Below are 13,914 nucleotides of genomic sequence, written 5' to 3'. Positions count from 1 at the left end.
TATGTGTTACCTCGTGTTTAAATTGTAATTTAAGAAAAAGCAGAAAGAAGGAGGCAAAATGGAGTTATGATTTATGCATGGAAAATGTACTCTTTCTTGAACTAATGTAATAATTTGTCTTTGAAGGGGAAGGGGATGGGTAGGAAACATAATTTCCAATCACAGATTTTCATTCAAATAGAAGTGATGCATGGGACATGGTTTTCTTCATCACCTGATTGTGTGAGATTCTGTTCTTTCATTTGTATATATAAAATGTGTTGTAACAACACTGAGTGTTATTAGAAATGGACCAGGGAAAGTCAGCACTCAAAGAGGACCGACCATGACCAAAGCCAATCACCTGGTAAAAAAGAAATCCAGATAACCCTCTGTAGACTAGTGACTTTTTGATCTGTCATTATGTTCATAAATCAGCTGTTCAGTGGATGGTATATCCAGTGATAATTAGCAGAGAGACCTAAGCACTTTCAGGGGTGTGTAAGACACTATGCCTCTTTGTTGGCATATGACCAGACTCAAATGGGTCAGAACGAAAAAGGTAGAGAGGTAACACCAGGGTTTAAAAATATCTTTTGTGCACTATGGCTCCAGCGTATGTGCATGACTGACTTGGCTATGCTAGAATTTATTTGATGGTGTAACAGAAAGGTGAAGCTCATGAATGTTTTGCAAATCATTTCTGTCTGGTTAGTATGGATTTGTAGCCCTCTTGTCTCAACTGTTTATATATTGTACAATTCCTTCAAACCCCATTTGATTTTGGCTCAGTTGTTCTGTTACTGCCTACAAGCAGTTTCAAAGGAGTACATTAACAATTAGTTGTTAATTGAAAACTACCGTAACAACATAAAAAAATTATCCCATCACAACTTTAGGGAGTGAAGGGGGAAAGGTTGGCATTGAAGAAGATGGGAGAATATCAGAGTGGCACATATCACTGCACACCTTTTACGATGTAAGTGGTATTCATTTTGGAATAAAATGAAGAATTTGTTTTAAAAAAAAAACAGTACCTGTCCATACATTTCAACAGAAAATGTTACTACAGGTAAAAAACAAATTCCATAAAACGTAAAGACCTCTAATATATGTGTGTCAGTCTTCAGATGCCCAACGTTTTAATGACGTATTTCTGGCTAAGACATGGCTTATGCAGATTTGTAAAATATCAGATCTTCTCTGCTAGTGTATATCACTTTAATTTTAGGTAATCTTTAGTGGGTTCAGAGCAGTTACAAATTTTTATAAACTAGGATCTTATGAGAGTTTTTTTAAACCCTGTTGCTACATGTAAGCTTCCTATAAAAATGTTGCTTGCGACTAAGGGAAAAGGCATGGAAAGCATAAGTGAAGATGAACCTCTTTAAAGTTGGTAGGTTGCTTTTCTACACCACCCATTGTGTATGAAGAAAAGTTTTCAGCCACCCCTAAGAAAGCCCAGACGGGAGAGCATTCTAACCAAACATTATGTCCACTAAAATCTGGCCAGGTCATTGGGACTGCTTGAGTGCAAAGAGACGGTGCCATTCGATAAATGAATAGCCCAGGCAAGAAAGCCTATGGCCTGTTATTTTATTTAAAAAAATATTTCCTTTAGATTATTCACCCACTATCAAACTCACAAGTGTCTTTGTTGAGAAGAGAGAGAGAGAGAGAGACAATCAGCGACAGCATCTCCTCCTGAATCCTGATCAGGAAAGGCTTAGCGCTCTCCAAAACAGGATACCACCAGTCCTACTATAAGAAAGATAGCCCATGATTTGCTCTTACCACTCCTTTTTCTCTCACATTTCTTGCACTCCTTTTGCTGTAGACAACCAAGAGAAGTTGAGGTAAAGATTGAAGAGCGTCTTTTCCAGAAGTCCTGCAGATACCAATATTCGTGTACATGGAAACTTTCAAATTCCATTACCTATGCAATCTAAACATGGAGTGACCTATTAGGCTCAAATAGTATTTTTTATAGAGTGTTTTAAATAAGTTTGGTAGGTGGTTAATGAACCTATAGATCACAATAAAATGTGTTGCGCGTTTTTGATTTGCTGCTAATCACTAGTTGTTAATTTTTTTCTCTTTTTCATATGATTGCTTTGTGCATAACATTACATCATTACCTTATTGATTTGGTCCTTGTTCAGTAAAAAGTGTACTACTACACTTCTTTTTACAAACATGCAAGCCACATAAGAATGTAGAGTATCATCTGCCAACAGATTATCAAGCCCATAGGTATGGAGCAAGGCATTCTCCATTTTCAGCAGCGGCCTTGGTACTATGAATTCAGTTGAGTACCCTGGCTTTTTATACACTGTAATGCCATTGGTTTGTTGCTGGACCCTTGATTTGTCACTACATTCAGCTGGCACTGCCTCGGGGTACGCTCTTATCCTTAGAACTTTCAACCCTAAAATTCTTGGTCACAACAATGAAACTCACGAATATTCAAATTTCCTGTCAGCCCAATGTGCATGAGGATTCTAAATCCTCCCTCAAACACAGAATGAGGCATTATCTAAATTACCCCATCACTTCCTACAAAGAATCACCTAAAACTGTTCCAGTGTCTCACCAGTTGGCCAAATGGCTTTAAGAATACCTCAGATTATACCAAAGATGATAGATAATGACAATCCCTGCTGCGTAGAAGGCAATTTTCAAACTGAGAGGTGTTCTTAAGAGCATTTTGTTTTAAAACAGTGTGAGCAATAGTCAATTAAACCCAGAATTAGTTAACTGATTGGATCGATAGCATTTTGCAAATGTGAATATCAGTGTAGATTAAAATTGACATTTTTTTCGCCCATCCTGTCAGTATGTTGTGATTTATTTCATATTATCCAGCTTTTCATCACCAAACCATCCTTTTTTCACTCGTGATTTTTTGTAGATAATGCTGTTCTACATCGTAAGATCTTCATTGATAGTCATGAATGTTAAATCATTCCCCAGTGCCTGCGCAGGAACCAGGACACCTTCTTTAACATATAAAAACTTTGGGAAAAAATAATTGAAGAATTGTTATCATTCAAATAAAGTTTCCATACAGTCTGAGAATAGTCTGTCATAGATGCCATTTTCTTTCTTAATGCTAGAGAAAGTAGTTGAAGTCACGAAGTAGCTTTTGAATGTACATCATTTTGTCATGGAAAAAAGCTAACTTTGATATAAAAAGGCATGAGGAGACAATGCAGCCTGATAGGTTAACACTGTCGGAGCTGGAAATAGGAGCTTGCTCCTTAAAGAACCGAAGAAGCACCCCTACCCACAATACCTTATAGTGGCAGTTTCCCAGTGAGAGACAGTTTGTGTTTACAGCTCCTTCACACAGGATCTCTGAATACCTCAGGTGTTTCTTCACACCTTCGAAACAATTGTTTCTATCTACTGCATTTCTTCAAACCGCTTTTACTCGAAATTTTAACTTCCCTTCACCTGAGTAAAACTTTGTGTGGTTTGCCTCTCACCCTCACATCAGACAAAATGATGTGACATTTGCAAGAAAATGTCAAAAAAGACTCTTGAGGACAGGGGGGGGGGCTCAGACTACGAGGTCTGATGCAAGATAGAGCAGAGAAAGAGAAAAAGTTTGCAAATAGTTTTATCTCGTCCTTCTTATGAGAAAACCAACACATCTGGTACAGACTCCCACAGAGGGAGATCTACAGACAGAAGATCTCCTCCCAGACATTGTCCTTGGCGTCCCTCTCATCGTTACCAATCGTCAACGTCAAAACCACCACCATAGGGTTCAAAACTGACTCGCTCTGTCTTGAAAGAAGGGTCAGCATCAACATATCATCACCAATACAGCTAACCTTCTTCGAGATTCCTGTGATTAAAGGTTTTTTAGAAGGACTTTAAAACGTTTTTCCTCTAGTTTAAAGGCCACCTCCATGGGAGATAAAGCTAGTGCATTCAAAATTGATAGGGCCCCCATTCACAAACCAACCTTACAGCATCTGTTATGGAAAACCGTTTTTTTAATAGCCATTACCTCCGCACGAGGAGCTAGTGAACTAAAAGCATTGTCATCTTTATAGCCATTTACAGTTTTTCATCACACTAGAGTAGTATTTAGTACACATCCTTTTTACCAAAAGTAGTGTCAGATTTCCATATTGATCACACCTCCTACGTTTTTTCCTAACTCTTCCACAGCAGCGGAGAAAACTGCACAGTCTCTATATATTAAAAGACTGCTCCATTTTTATTTAGACAAATCAAAAGCTATAAGAAAATATCACCAATTCTTTGTAAACTATGGCTCTTCATGGCTAGGTTTAGCTGCTTTAAAACAAACCAATGCAAGGTGGAAACGTTCACATATTTCTTTATGTTGCCAAATTGCCAATAAATGTTTACCAAGCAAGCCCACAGCTCACTCTACAAGAGGATAAGTAGCAACCACTGCATGGATCATGATGTCTGTAAGGAAGCCACTTGGAAATCAATACAAACGTTTACAAGATATTATTGTCTAGACACAGACACTCAAGCGGAAGCAAAGTTTGTTCAAGAAACATTTAGAAACTGGTGATTACAACATGTTTGATTTGCTGGATATGGACCACGCTATTCAATCGAATGCTACAATGGTCTTCTGTTCTTCCTATCATATATGTCTGACAGCCACGGAATCATTTTTTCTACACCTTGCTACTCTATTAAGCGTTTATCAATGAAGATCCTATGATGTAGAAGTAAAGGTTGCGTACCTGTAGTCCTACTTCTGCATTATAGGTATGTTCATCGAAGTCATAAACGACCCTCCCTCCAATCCGGATGTCGTGGCAAATGAGTTATAGTTCCCATAAAAAAGAACTAATCCTCACAGACAAACTGCCACTACCAGCCATTGTGGATACGGGTGCTTCTCAGGTTCATAACCCCTTCAGTGCTGCGTGAATTCCCCTGCGGTGCTGAAGGTTCCAAAGAACCTATGGACTCATGACGGAATGGTTCCGTCATGAGCACAGGCCAACTGACGCTCATGACGGAACCGTTCCGTCATGAGCACCGAAGGGGTTAAAGGAGCAGGCACATTTTTTTCACCACTGACAGTGTTAGCCTATAAGGCTGTATTTCCTCCTCATGCTTTTTATATGAAATATCGCTTTTTTTCCATGACAAATGATGCACATTCAAAAGTTACTCAGCAACTTTAACTACTTTCTCCAGCACTCAGAAAGAAAATTACATCTCTGACAGACTACACTTATACTCCATGGAAAATGTATTTGAATGATGAACATTCTTCAATGATAATTTCTCCAAATGTTATATCTCTTAAGAAAGGTGTTCCAGGGTCTATGCAGGCAGCTGGGAATTATTCAAAGTTCATGACGTCAATGAAAATTCCTATGATGCAGAACTAGGACTATAGGTTTGTAGCCTTCCCATTCCCAAGATACCAAAGCACACCACTTAACAGGTATGAGGCTGCATGTTTGATCTTACCACTAAGCATATGATTTCCTTGACTCCACTAGAAAAGTAGCTGTGCCTCCTGTGTTGCAGCACAATGCAAGAGGAGTGAAAACAATAGAACTGCCTCTGTAACACAAGTTGTTTGGCAGTTCTGTGTAGACATGATATTTTTCTACAAGGGAACCGGATACCAGAGTGTGTATGTCTCCACATTCACCTGTTGAGAAGTGGCACTCCAGAAAACAAACACTACATATCTGTGGTTGAAAAGGTCAGGGTTCGTTTTTTTTCCATCGTATATGAGTGGTTATTTTCTAACATTTATCTCGGGGGCTAGTGTGGGGCAATGCGGTGAACAGCATTGCGTTGATCTACTTACCATAGAAAGATCCTTGGGTGTAGGGCTAAACTGTAAATCGCAGTGTGGTTGCCCATGGAAACCTTAGTAAATCTAGACCTAGAATTGATATTTCATTGCATATGACACATGCCCTTTAATATATATGTTATGTATTTATTTATTAATTTATGTAATTATTTATTTATTTATTATCTACTTTTTATGTTTTTTTAGATGAAGCCTCGGTGCTTGTAGTGTCCTGAGCATTGGACATTAAAATAGATACAATTACCAAAGCAACAGTATGAAATCCAACTAGGGACCAAAAAATAAATCTCAAAACAGAGAGCACCTTACTACAATATTCTTTAAGATCTTTCCAGAAAATGATGAATGGATTATTCTGAGCTCACGCATTATTTCTATTACCTACAAGCGCAGTTGGAGATGTCCTGAGCTCTGCCTTTAGGAGGTTGCAATAACTCCATTGTTGAATGACTAAATGTATACGTCTGGACTCAGAAATCCACAGTAAACCAACCATTCATGGGCTGCCTCACTACATGGTAATGATTGTTACCTGTGGATATAACACTCTGGTCCTTGCGGCATGCACACTTTCTGTTACTGCATTTCTCTGTCCACAAGATATGCAATGAGACTAAACAGAATGCTTCTATTTTATGGCCTTTTTTGTATCTGAGTTCATTTGGCCAGGAGTTGGGATTTAATACACTTTCAGAGGAAACAACACAGAATTTAGAAAAGCATCAGCAAGGTTTATCATCAACAAATGTTGAAAATCACAAGCATTATAACCCCTTGTCTTGGAGAGCGCAGCCATCAAAAACAGGCATAAATGACAGTCCGTTGGGAGACAAAGGTTATACTGATGAGTCACTTTTACTGCCAAGTGCAGTTAGCTTTTCTAGTGTTTTTGGTAGCATTTTCCATTCGCTTTCTGATTGAAAACAATAAAGGATAGGATTTCTGCTAAGGATCGGGTATTAGGTAACAGAAAACCTCAAAGCAATCAATTGTCATTTTGTTCTGTGTAGCTGTAAGTGTCTCATGTTCTCATTCGAGAAGCTGCATGCCCTCTGGAAAATTCAGGTGCATTGTCTTACAGTTTATTTGCTTATACAGTTTGTTCTGTTGTGTCCTTGCTACTAATGGTGGAGAGAGGTGATGGTGTCAAGGGTGTCAGTCACATCAATTCCTTACATCCATTTCTCTTTTCTAAGCAAACATCCTGCTTTGGAAAATGAGGATCCCTTACTGGTCTGTGGAAAATCATCAATGGTGATCATCAGTGGTGATCACTATAGCCTTATAGCCCGCCGTAGCGGACTATACTGACCATTAAAGGCCCACTCTAGCGGTAACGAGGGCCTTTAACAATGGATCGGGCCTTTAATGGCCAGTATAGCCCAGCTAAGGCGGGCTATAAGGCTACTAGACTATTCCACCATCAAAACAAAGACCTCAGTGAGCCCAAGCTGTGAACAACAAACATTGGAATGTTGGAGCACCAGGCTTTTCCAAGCCATTAGAACCCCCGGAGCACTCCATTGTCTTCAATGGAGCTTCAGGCATTACAATGTCCTAATAGTCCTTTAGAAGGTATCAAAGCAGCTGGAGCTTTTTTCTGTTTGAAAAGTACTACAGCAGAGTCTCAGATCGAAAACCCCTTTTACAAGAAGTGGAACACTGAGTAAACCTGACCTCGAAGACACAGACCAGCTAGGAGATCGCAGGGTATGCAGTCCCTCTGGGTTTTTTCTAACACCAGTGACTGCAAAGATTGAGTTGAAAGACGACCATTATGGTTATACTCCTAAATGTGGAATCTCATCATTCTTCATGTCTTTTCTATTTAATGCCAATGAAGCCAGCCACAATTACAAATGAGTACATCAATTTCCAAGTGGGTTAAAAATGCTTAGGGTTGAGCAACATGCCTTAAATTTCGATTATGCCACCACATTTCAACAAAATCATGCACTAGCCAATTGAAAAGATCATTAGAAATATATCAACCAAATTGACATAAACGGAGAGATGCCTAGGGGGCATTTAACTGATAAAATGGTAGAGGGCAAAGTTGCTGAATAGTAAACAGGCATTACAAATGAGAATCTTTAATCTCTGTTTCAATCCCTGGGGTCTCAGTGCACGCATTGGCATTAAAGAAAAAATGATGAGTGATGCGTTTTCATGTGCATGTGTCCTTGTTGCGTCTCTGGGCTTTAAGTTTGTTCTAAAAACTCACCTCCATGAAAAAATCTGCAACTGATTTCCTTGACAAATTCGCCTTCCTCATCATGGGACATGCTCTGCAGACAGAGCCCTAATGCAATTATTTAACTGAAACTATTGTTTCTGTGTGTTTGCTATGACATTGTTTAAAAAACATTGAAAAAGTAGAAAAAAAGAGAAGTTCTAAGTGTTTGGCACTTTATCCAAACCATGCCATTTACCAGTGGATGTTAACTAACATTACCTTGACACGCAATCGTCTCTGTAGCAGGAGCAAAGGCTAGGTAGGCCTATCTGCATTCCTGTGGAGAGATTTATTTTGAAAGGAACTCACCTAATATTTGTTCATCTTTTATTGTTTGTCACTGTGTTGTAAGGTTTTGCAGTTTATGTTCAATAAAATATTTTTTAGTCATTCATCAGGTGTGTTTGTATGAGACTCCATCTTGTGTTTGTGACTTACTTCTGACACTAGAGCACTTTGCCTTTGACCATGGCGTGTATAGATAAACCAGCTAAGCATTTCCTCACATTTCTACATCTGAGTCCTTCAAAGTCTGATTTCAGCATTAAGCATCAATGAACACTTCACTTGTACAGCTCTACGCCTTTGAGGCCATGGATGTGCATACATGAGCCTGGTGCTGGCACCCTCTGCCCCATCTCTATGGTCTTCAGTGCCCTCTCTCCTTGTGCAATTTCAAGCTTCATTGTACTGAATTTGCGCGTTCCGATGCATTACAGTGACTGCAGTTATTCCTGTGGCAAAGAATTAAGCTCCCAAATGCCTGCGATCCAAGGGGCATATGTACAGTCCCCTATCGCCATCAAAACGTCACTTGCAGTGACGTTGTGATGGCGTTGGGGACTTTGCCTTATTTACTAGGCAGCGTTAAGCCACTTAACATTGCTTAACGCTGCCTTGTAAATAAGGCCCCCTTTCACGCAATACTTAGCGTGCAAGAGGTGGGCAGTGAGTGTTGCGGTAGCCGTTCCACAGCAACACCCATTTATTTTTACGCTACCCCCTATTTACAAGGGCAGCAAAAATAGGAGGCAGCGCCAAATTTAAGACCAGGGAAAACTTGGGTCTTAAGTTGGCGAAACAAAGAGAAATGCTTTATTTCTCCTCCTTTTTGCCTTTTCCATGTGTGCTGCCTTGTGCAGCACACATCGAAAGAGCAAAACGCCTTGTATTGTTTGTGTACAGGAAGGTCCTCCTTCCTGCACATAAACAATCTTTTTTTTAAAAAAATGCCATCTGTGACTTCTATGTGTGCTGCATTAAGCAGCACACATAGAAGTGACAAAATGGCATTTAAAGATTGCTTATGTACAGGAAGGAGGACTGTCCTGTACATAAACAATCTTCCCCCTGCACGGAGACACCCTTGCACTATGGTACAAGGGTGCCTGCGTTGGCACTACACTGATAAGTGTAGCACCAGTGCAGGGGGATACGCAAGGCTGCACCATATTCTCGTAAATATGGTGCAGCCTTGCGTTTCTGAAGTGGCGGAGTGAGGCGTTAAGCCATGACGGCTAACGCCTCATTCCACCACTTCTTTGTACATATGCCTCAAGTGTCGAATACACCACAATTCGGGCACAAACTATTTTTACCATCATTGCTGCACACCCCCAATTTTTTATGGGCAAGTTTCTCCAGGACAACCCTGATGGAGTTTTTCCAAGAAACGGTGATCAAAAAGAGAGAAAACGTGCAATAATCAGTATGAAAACTTGGCTATGCCTTATTTTGACCAGTAGGAATTCAAACGGATTGGACATAATACACTACGTAAACACTGCACCCAGTTGTATCGATATTTACCAGTTGCAACATTTCTGGCCCACACATCACTACACTGAGTATGAGGTCACCTGTATTTTGCTTTATCTGCTGCTTATCGGATGAGACTGTGTCATAGAGCTTCAATACCGGTTAAACAGACATCACCTCAGACTAAAGCCAGCAGCCCATGGTAAGGAAAAACTTCCATCTAAAACTAGGAGTTGTGGCCAAACATTAATAAACCAACATCACCATCAGTTGAGTACCTTGACTGTAATAGCCCTCCCTCGCTTTCTGCTCTCCCATTACATCGTGAAACTTGTGGGAGATTTTACAGTTCATCTGCTACTCGTAGTTGCAGACTTCAGAGGTCTGAATTCCCGTGCCACTGGTTATCATGCTAATTTTAGTTATTCACGTGGCAAACATTTTCTCATATTTTGCTCTAGTATAGCTCTACATAATTGTGTTGTTTAAAGCTCATCAGAAGAGTGCAGTAATTCAGGGATTTAACTGTTCATACAGCCTAATACATCTTATAGAGACTTTTAGCTGCAGATTCCTTACCGTAGAATTATCCTAAGGCATCAGACTGGATCAAGAAAATCTGGAGCAGTACCCCTGCGTGCCACTAGGTGGCATTGTTTGGCTCTGCATCATCCGTGCCCGAAGTGACATGTGCAGTGCCTATAGAGGCGCCACCCCAGTGCACTGACATCAATTATTTTCTTTCCACGTCAATCAGTGCAGATCTGGAAGAGCTGCCCACAGTCATTTTTGACTGAACTTTTTCGACGTTTTGCCATAGCATTTTTTGAGAATACTTTCTCCGGGTGTATTAGTAATGTAACACAAAAAACATGGGTTTTTAAGCCCTATGGTTCCTGTCACAGGCAGATGCCCGTGACAAACCCACACGCTATGCCTGATTCACAAAGCTAAACTTACACTTTTGTGTAAGTTTATGATTGTTTGCTATTCGCAAAGGGATTTACATATAGTATATTTACGAGTGCAGAGTCTCCGCACATAAAACAATAGGTCTTTTTATATGCAGATACTCCGTACTTGTAACAATGCTACTCGGAACTCCCTTTGTGATAAGTAAACAATCATAAACTTACACAAAAGTGTAAATTTACCTTTGTAAATCAGGCGCTTTGTTTGTGGGGCTTGGAGTGGGACCACGATTCCAAGACCTGCGAGGACTGCCACGCCATGGACCACAAGGTGCTGAAGGAACTTTCCTTGAAGCTCCTGGCCAACTGAGGTCAGATAACCTCTTGGCACACTCTATCACAGTTGCACTGTCCAACTCAAGGAGTTCTATGAGGCCATGCTCCTCATATATGGATGGCCGGTCCCTCTGGAGTGCCCTCATGCACCACAGGTTTGGAAGGGGCCATTCCGAACTCACGCTGGCAGGTTCTCCCTCAGGGCTAGTCGGGCCTCATAGATCTGGAGTTAATCCACACATAACACAGCGGCCTGCTTCAGTGCTGTCGTTCCCAGCACCACCAAAGCCATGCGACAGTGCCAAGCCCATTGTCATTCCCAACTCCGATACAGAGCCGGATCGGCGTCACCTAACACTGGTGCCAGCCAGTACCATTCCCTCCAAGTCAGAGCCAGTGCCTTTTTCTTTTGATAGGCTGGTCAGGGAGTCAATTGAGAGGGGTTTGATGACCTTTATTCAGTCAGTCACCCCTAGATGAACAAGAGGACAACAGACATGAGGATCTTGTGGATGCCAGTGGTTTAGACACCTCACCAAACACTGACTTGGTCTCTCCTCCAAACATGGCTATTGAGATAGAAGGCTCCTTTGCAATGGTGGTGCAGAGGGCGGCTGAGATCCTGCACCTTCAGTTGCCCTCGGTGGCAATCAACACGAGCGTCTTGATGGCGGTGCTCTGGCTGGAAGTTAGCCCTTCTGAACCTCTGCTCACATTCAATGAAGCCCTCACTGATGTCCTACTTGGGGACTGAACCAAGCCCTGCACAGGGGGCCCCTCGGTAGAACAATTGCCCACGACCATAGCCCCAATCCCGGGGACCCAAATGTCCTTACCCAGCCCCCCCAATCTGGCGAGCTTGGTGGTAGAAGCCTCCACTGCCTGAATCAAGCCTGCTGCATTCCCTGCCACTCCTCCGGATAGGAAATCTAAAAGGCTAAATATATTTGGTAAGAGAATATTCTCTTCCACCAGCCGCCAGCCTAGCACTGTAGTCGGTGAACACAGTTGTGTGCAGTTCAGGCTCGCGCTTCGCGCTTGCCTAATAAGCATTTGCTGCCTTGTAAGAGACTTCCCAGCGCTCTTAGGCGCTTCGTTTGCTCCCTTCCCCTTGCCTGGGTATTCAGACCGCCCTCGGCCGAGTATTGACGCCGAGGGCTGGGATCTGACTTTGGCCGCCATCTTGGGGGTAGGACTCGCCGCCCTCGCGCTCTAGTAGCGCTATAAAAGGGAACTCTCTCGTTTGCTCTGGGATTACCATCTGCTACCAACCTTTTCCCTCCTGAGGCGGAAGCCGGGAGGTCTCCCTTCTTTCCTTGCACATTTTTATCTGTGTGTGTTGACTTGCTTGTTTAGTCATTTTATTGTGTGCAGTTCAGGCTCGCGCTTCGGGCTTGACTAATAAGCGTTTGCTCCCTTGTAAGAGACTTCCCAGCTCTCTTAGGCGCTTAGTTTGCTCCATCCCCTTGCCTGGGTATTCAGACCGCCCTCGGCCGAGTATTGACGCCGAGGGCTGGGATCTGACTTTGGCCGCCATCTTGGGGGTAGGACTCGCCGCCCTCGCGCTCTAGTAGCACTATAAAAGGGAACTCTTGTTTGCTCTGGGATTACCATCTGCTACCAACCTTTTCCCTCCTGAGGCGGAAGCCGGGAGGTCTCCCTTCTTTCCTTGCACATTTTTATCTGTGTGTGTTGACTTGCTTGTTTAGTCATTTTATTGTGTGCAGTTCAGGCTCGCGCTTCGGGCTTGACTAATAAGCGTTTGCTCCCTTGTAAGAGACTTCCCAGCTCTCTTAGGCGCTTAGTTTGCTCCATCCCCTTGCCTGGGTATTCAGACTGCCCTCGGCCGAGTATTGACGCCGAGGGCTGGGATCTGACTTTGGCCGCCATCTTGGGGGTAGGACTCGCCGCCCTCGCGCTCTAGTAGCGCTATAAAAAGCTCACCTCTTCCTCCGCGTAGCGGACGCGTATTGCGGACGCGCCGGACCTGCGCCAGAGTCGTGCCAGAGTCCTGCCCGTCTGCGCCCGTCAGCGTCCCGGAGGCGTTCGGCGTGGCAGGATCTCTTAGTCCCCACTCTTCTTACCCCTGTATCAACATGCTAACTTACTCATCCCAGGAGCTTTACTCCGTGCGCACAGTTGCGGAGTCCTGTCACTCAGTTTTCCCTGGTCGTTATAGGGGCAAGTATAAATGCCCAGGGTGTAATTGGCAGCTTACTAGCGTTCCTCCTTCTACATTTCACACGAAGGAGCGAAGCATTAAACATCTTTGTTTACTCCTCAACACCAGGTCAATGCATAGACATGCTCAGGAGATTTTTGATCTCCTGACTACGGATAAACCTACCTGTCTTATGCTTACTGAGACATGGCTTAATGAGTCCTCCCATCCTGACATTGTTGCCGCCATCCCCCCTGAGTATAACATCTTTAGACAAGATAGAGATAAGGGTAGAGGGGGAGGAGTGGCTCTCGTGGTGAAAAAAACATTCACGTGTTCGGTCATTCACACGGAAACCATCACGGGCGCCGAATCCCTCGCCTTCTCCCTATCCTTGTCACCTCAACAATCTGTCAAGGGGCTTCTAGTATATAGACCTCCGGGACCTACGGGGTCCTTCTTTGAAGAACTCCAGCAAGTCATGTCCGCATTAGTCCTGAGATCTGAGCGGTGTGTACTGGCCGGAGACTTCAACTTCCATATGGAAGACTGTCATGATCCGGATACTATTAAGATGCTTGATGTTACGTCTGCCCTGGGCTTGCTCCCCTATCTCTCGGGCCCGACCCACGACAAAGGTCACACCTTAGACCAGGTCTTTTCCACCTCACCGATTGAGGTCACTGCACTAATG

The sequence above is a fragment of the Lissotriton vulgaris genome, chromosome 12 (assembly GCF_964263255.1).
Source record: "Lissotriton vulgaris chromosome 12, aLisVul1.2, whole genome shotgun sequence".
NCBI lineage: Eukaryota > Metazoa > Chordata > Amphibia > Caudata > Salamandridae > Lissotriton > Lissotriton vulgaris.
This window is presented reverse-complemented; position numbering follows the sequence as displayed.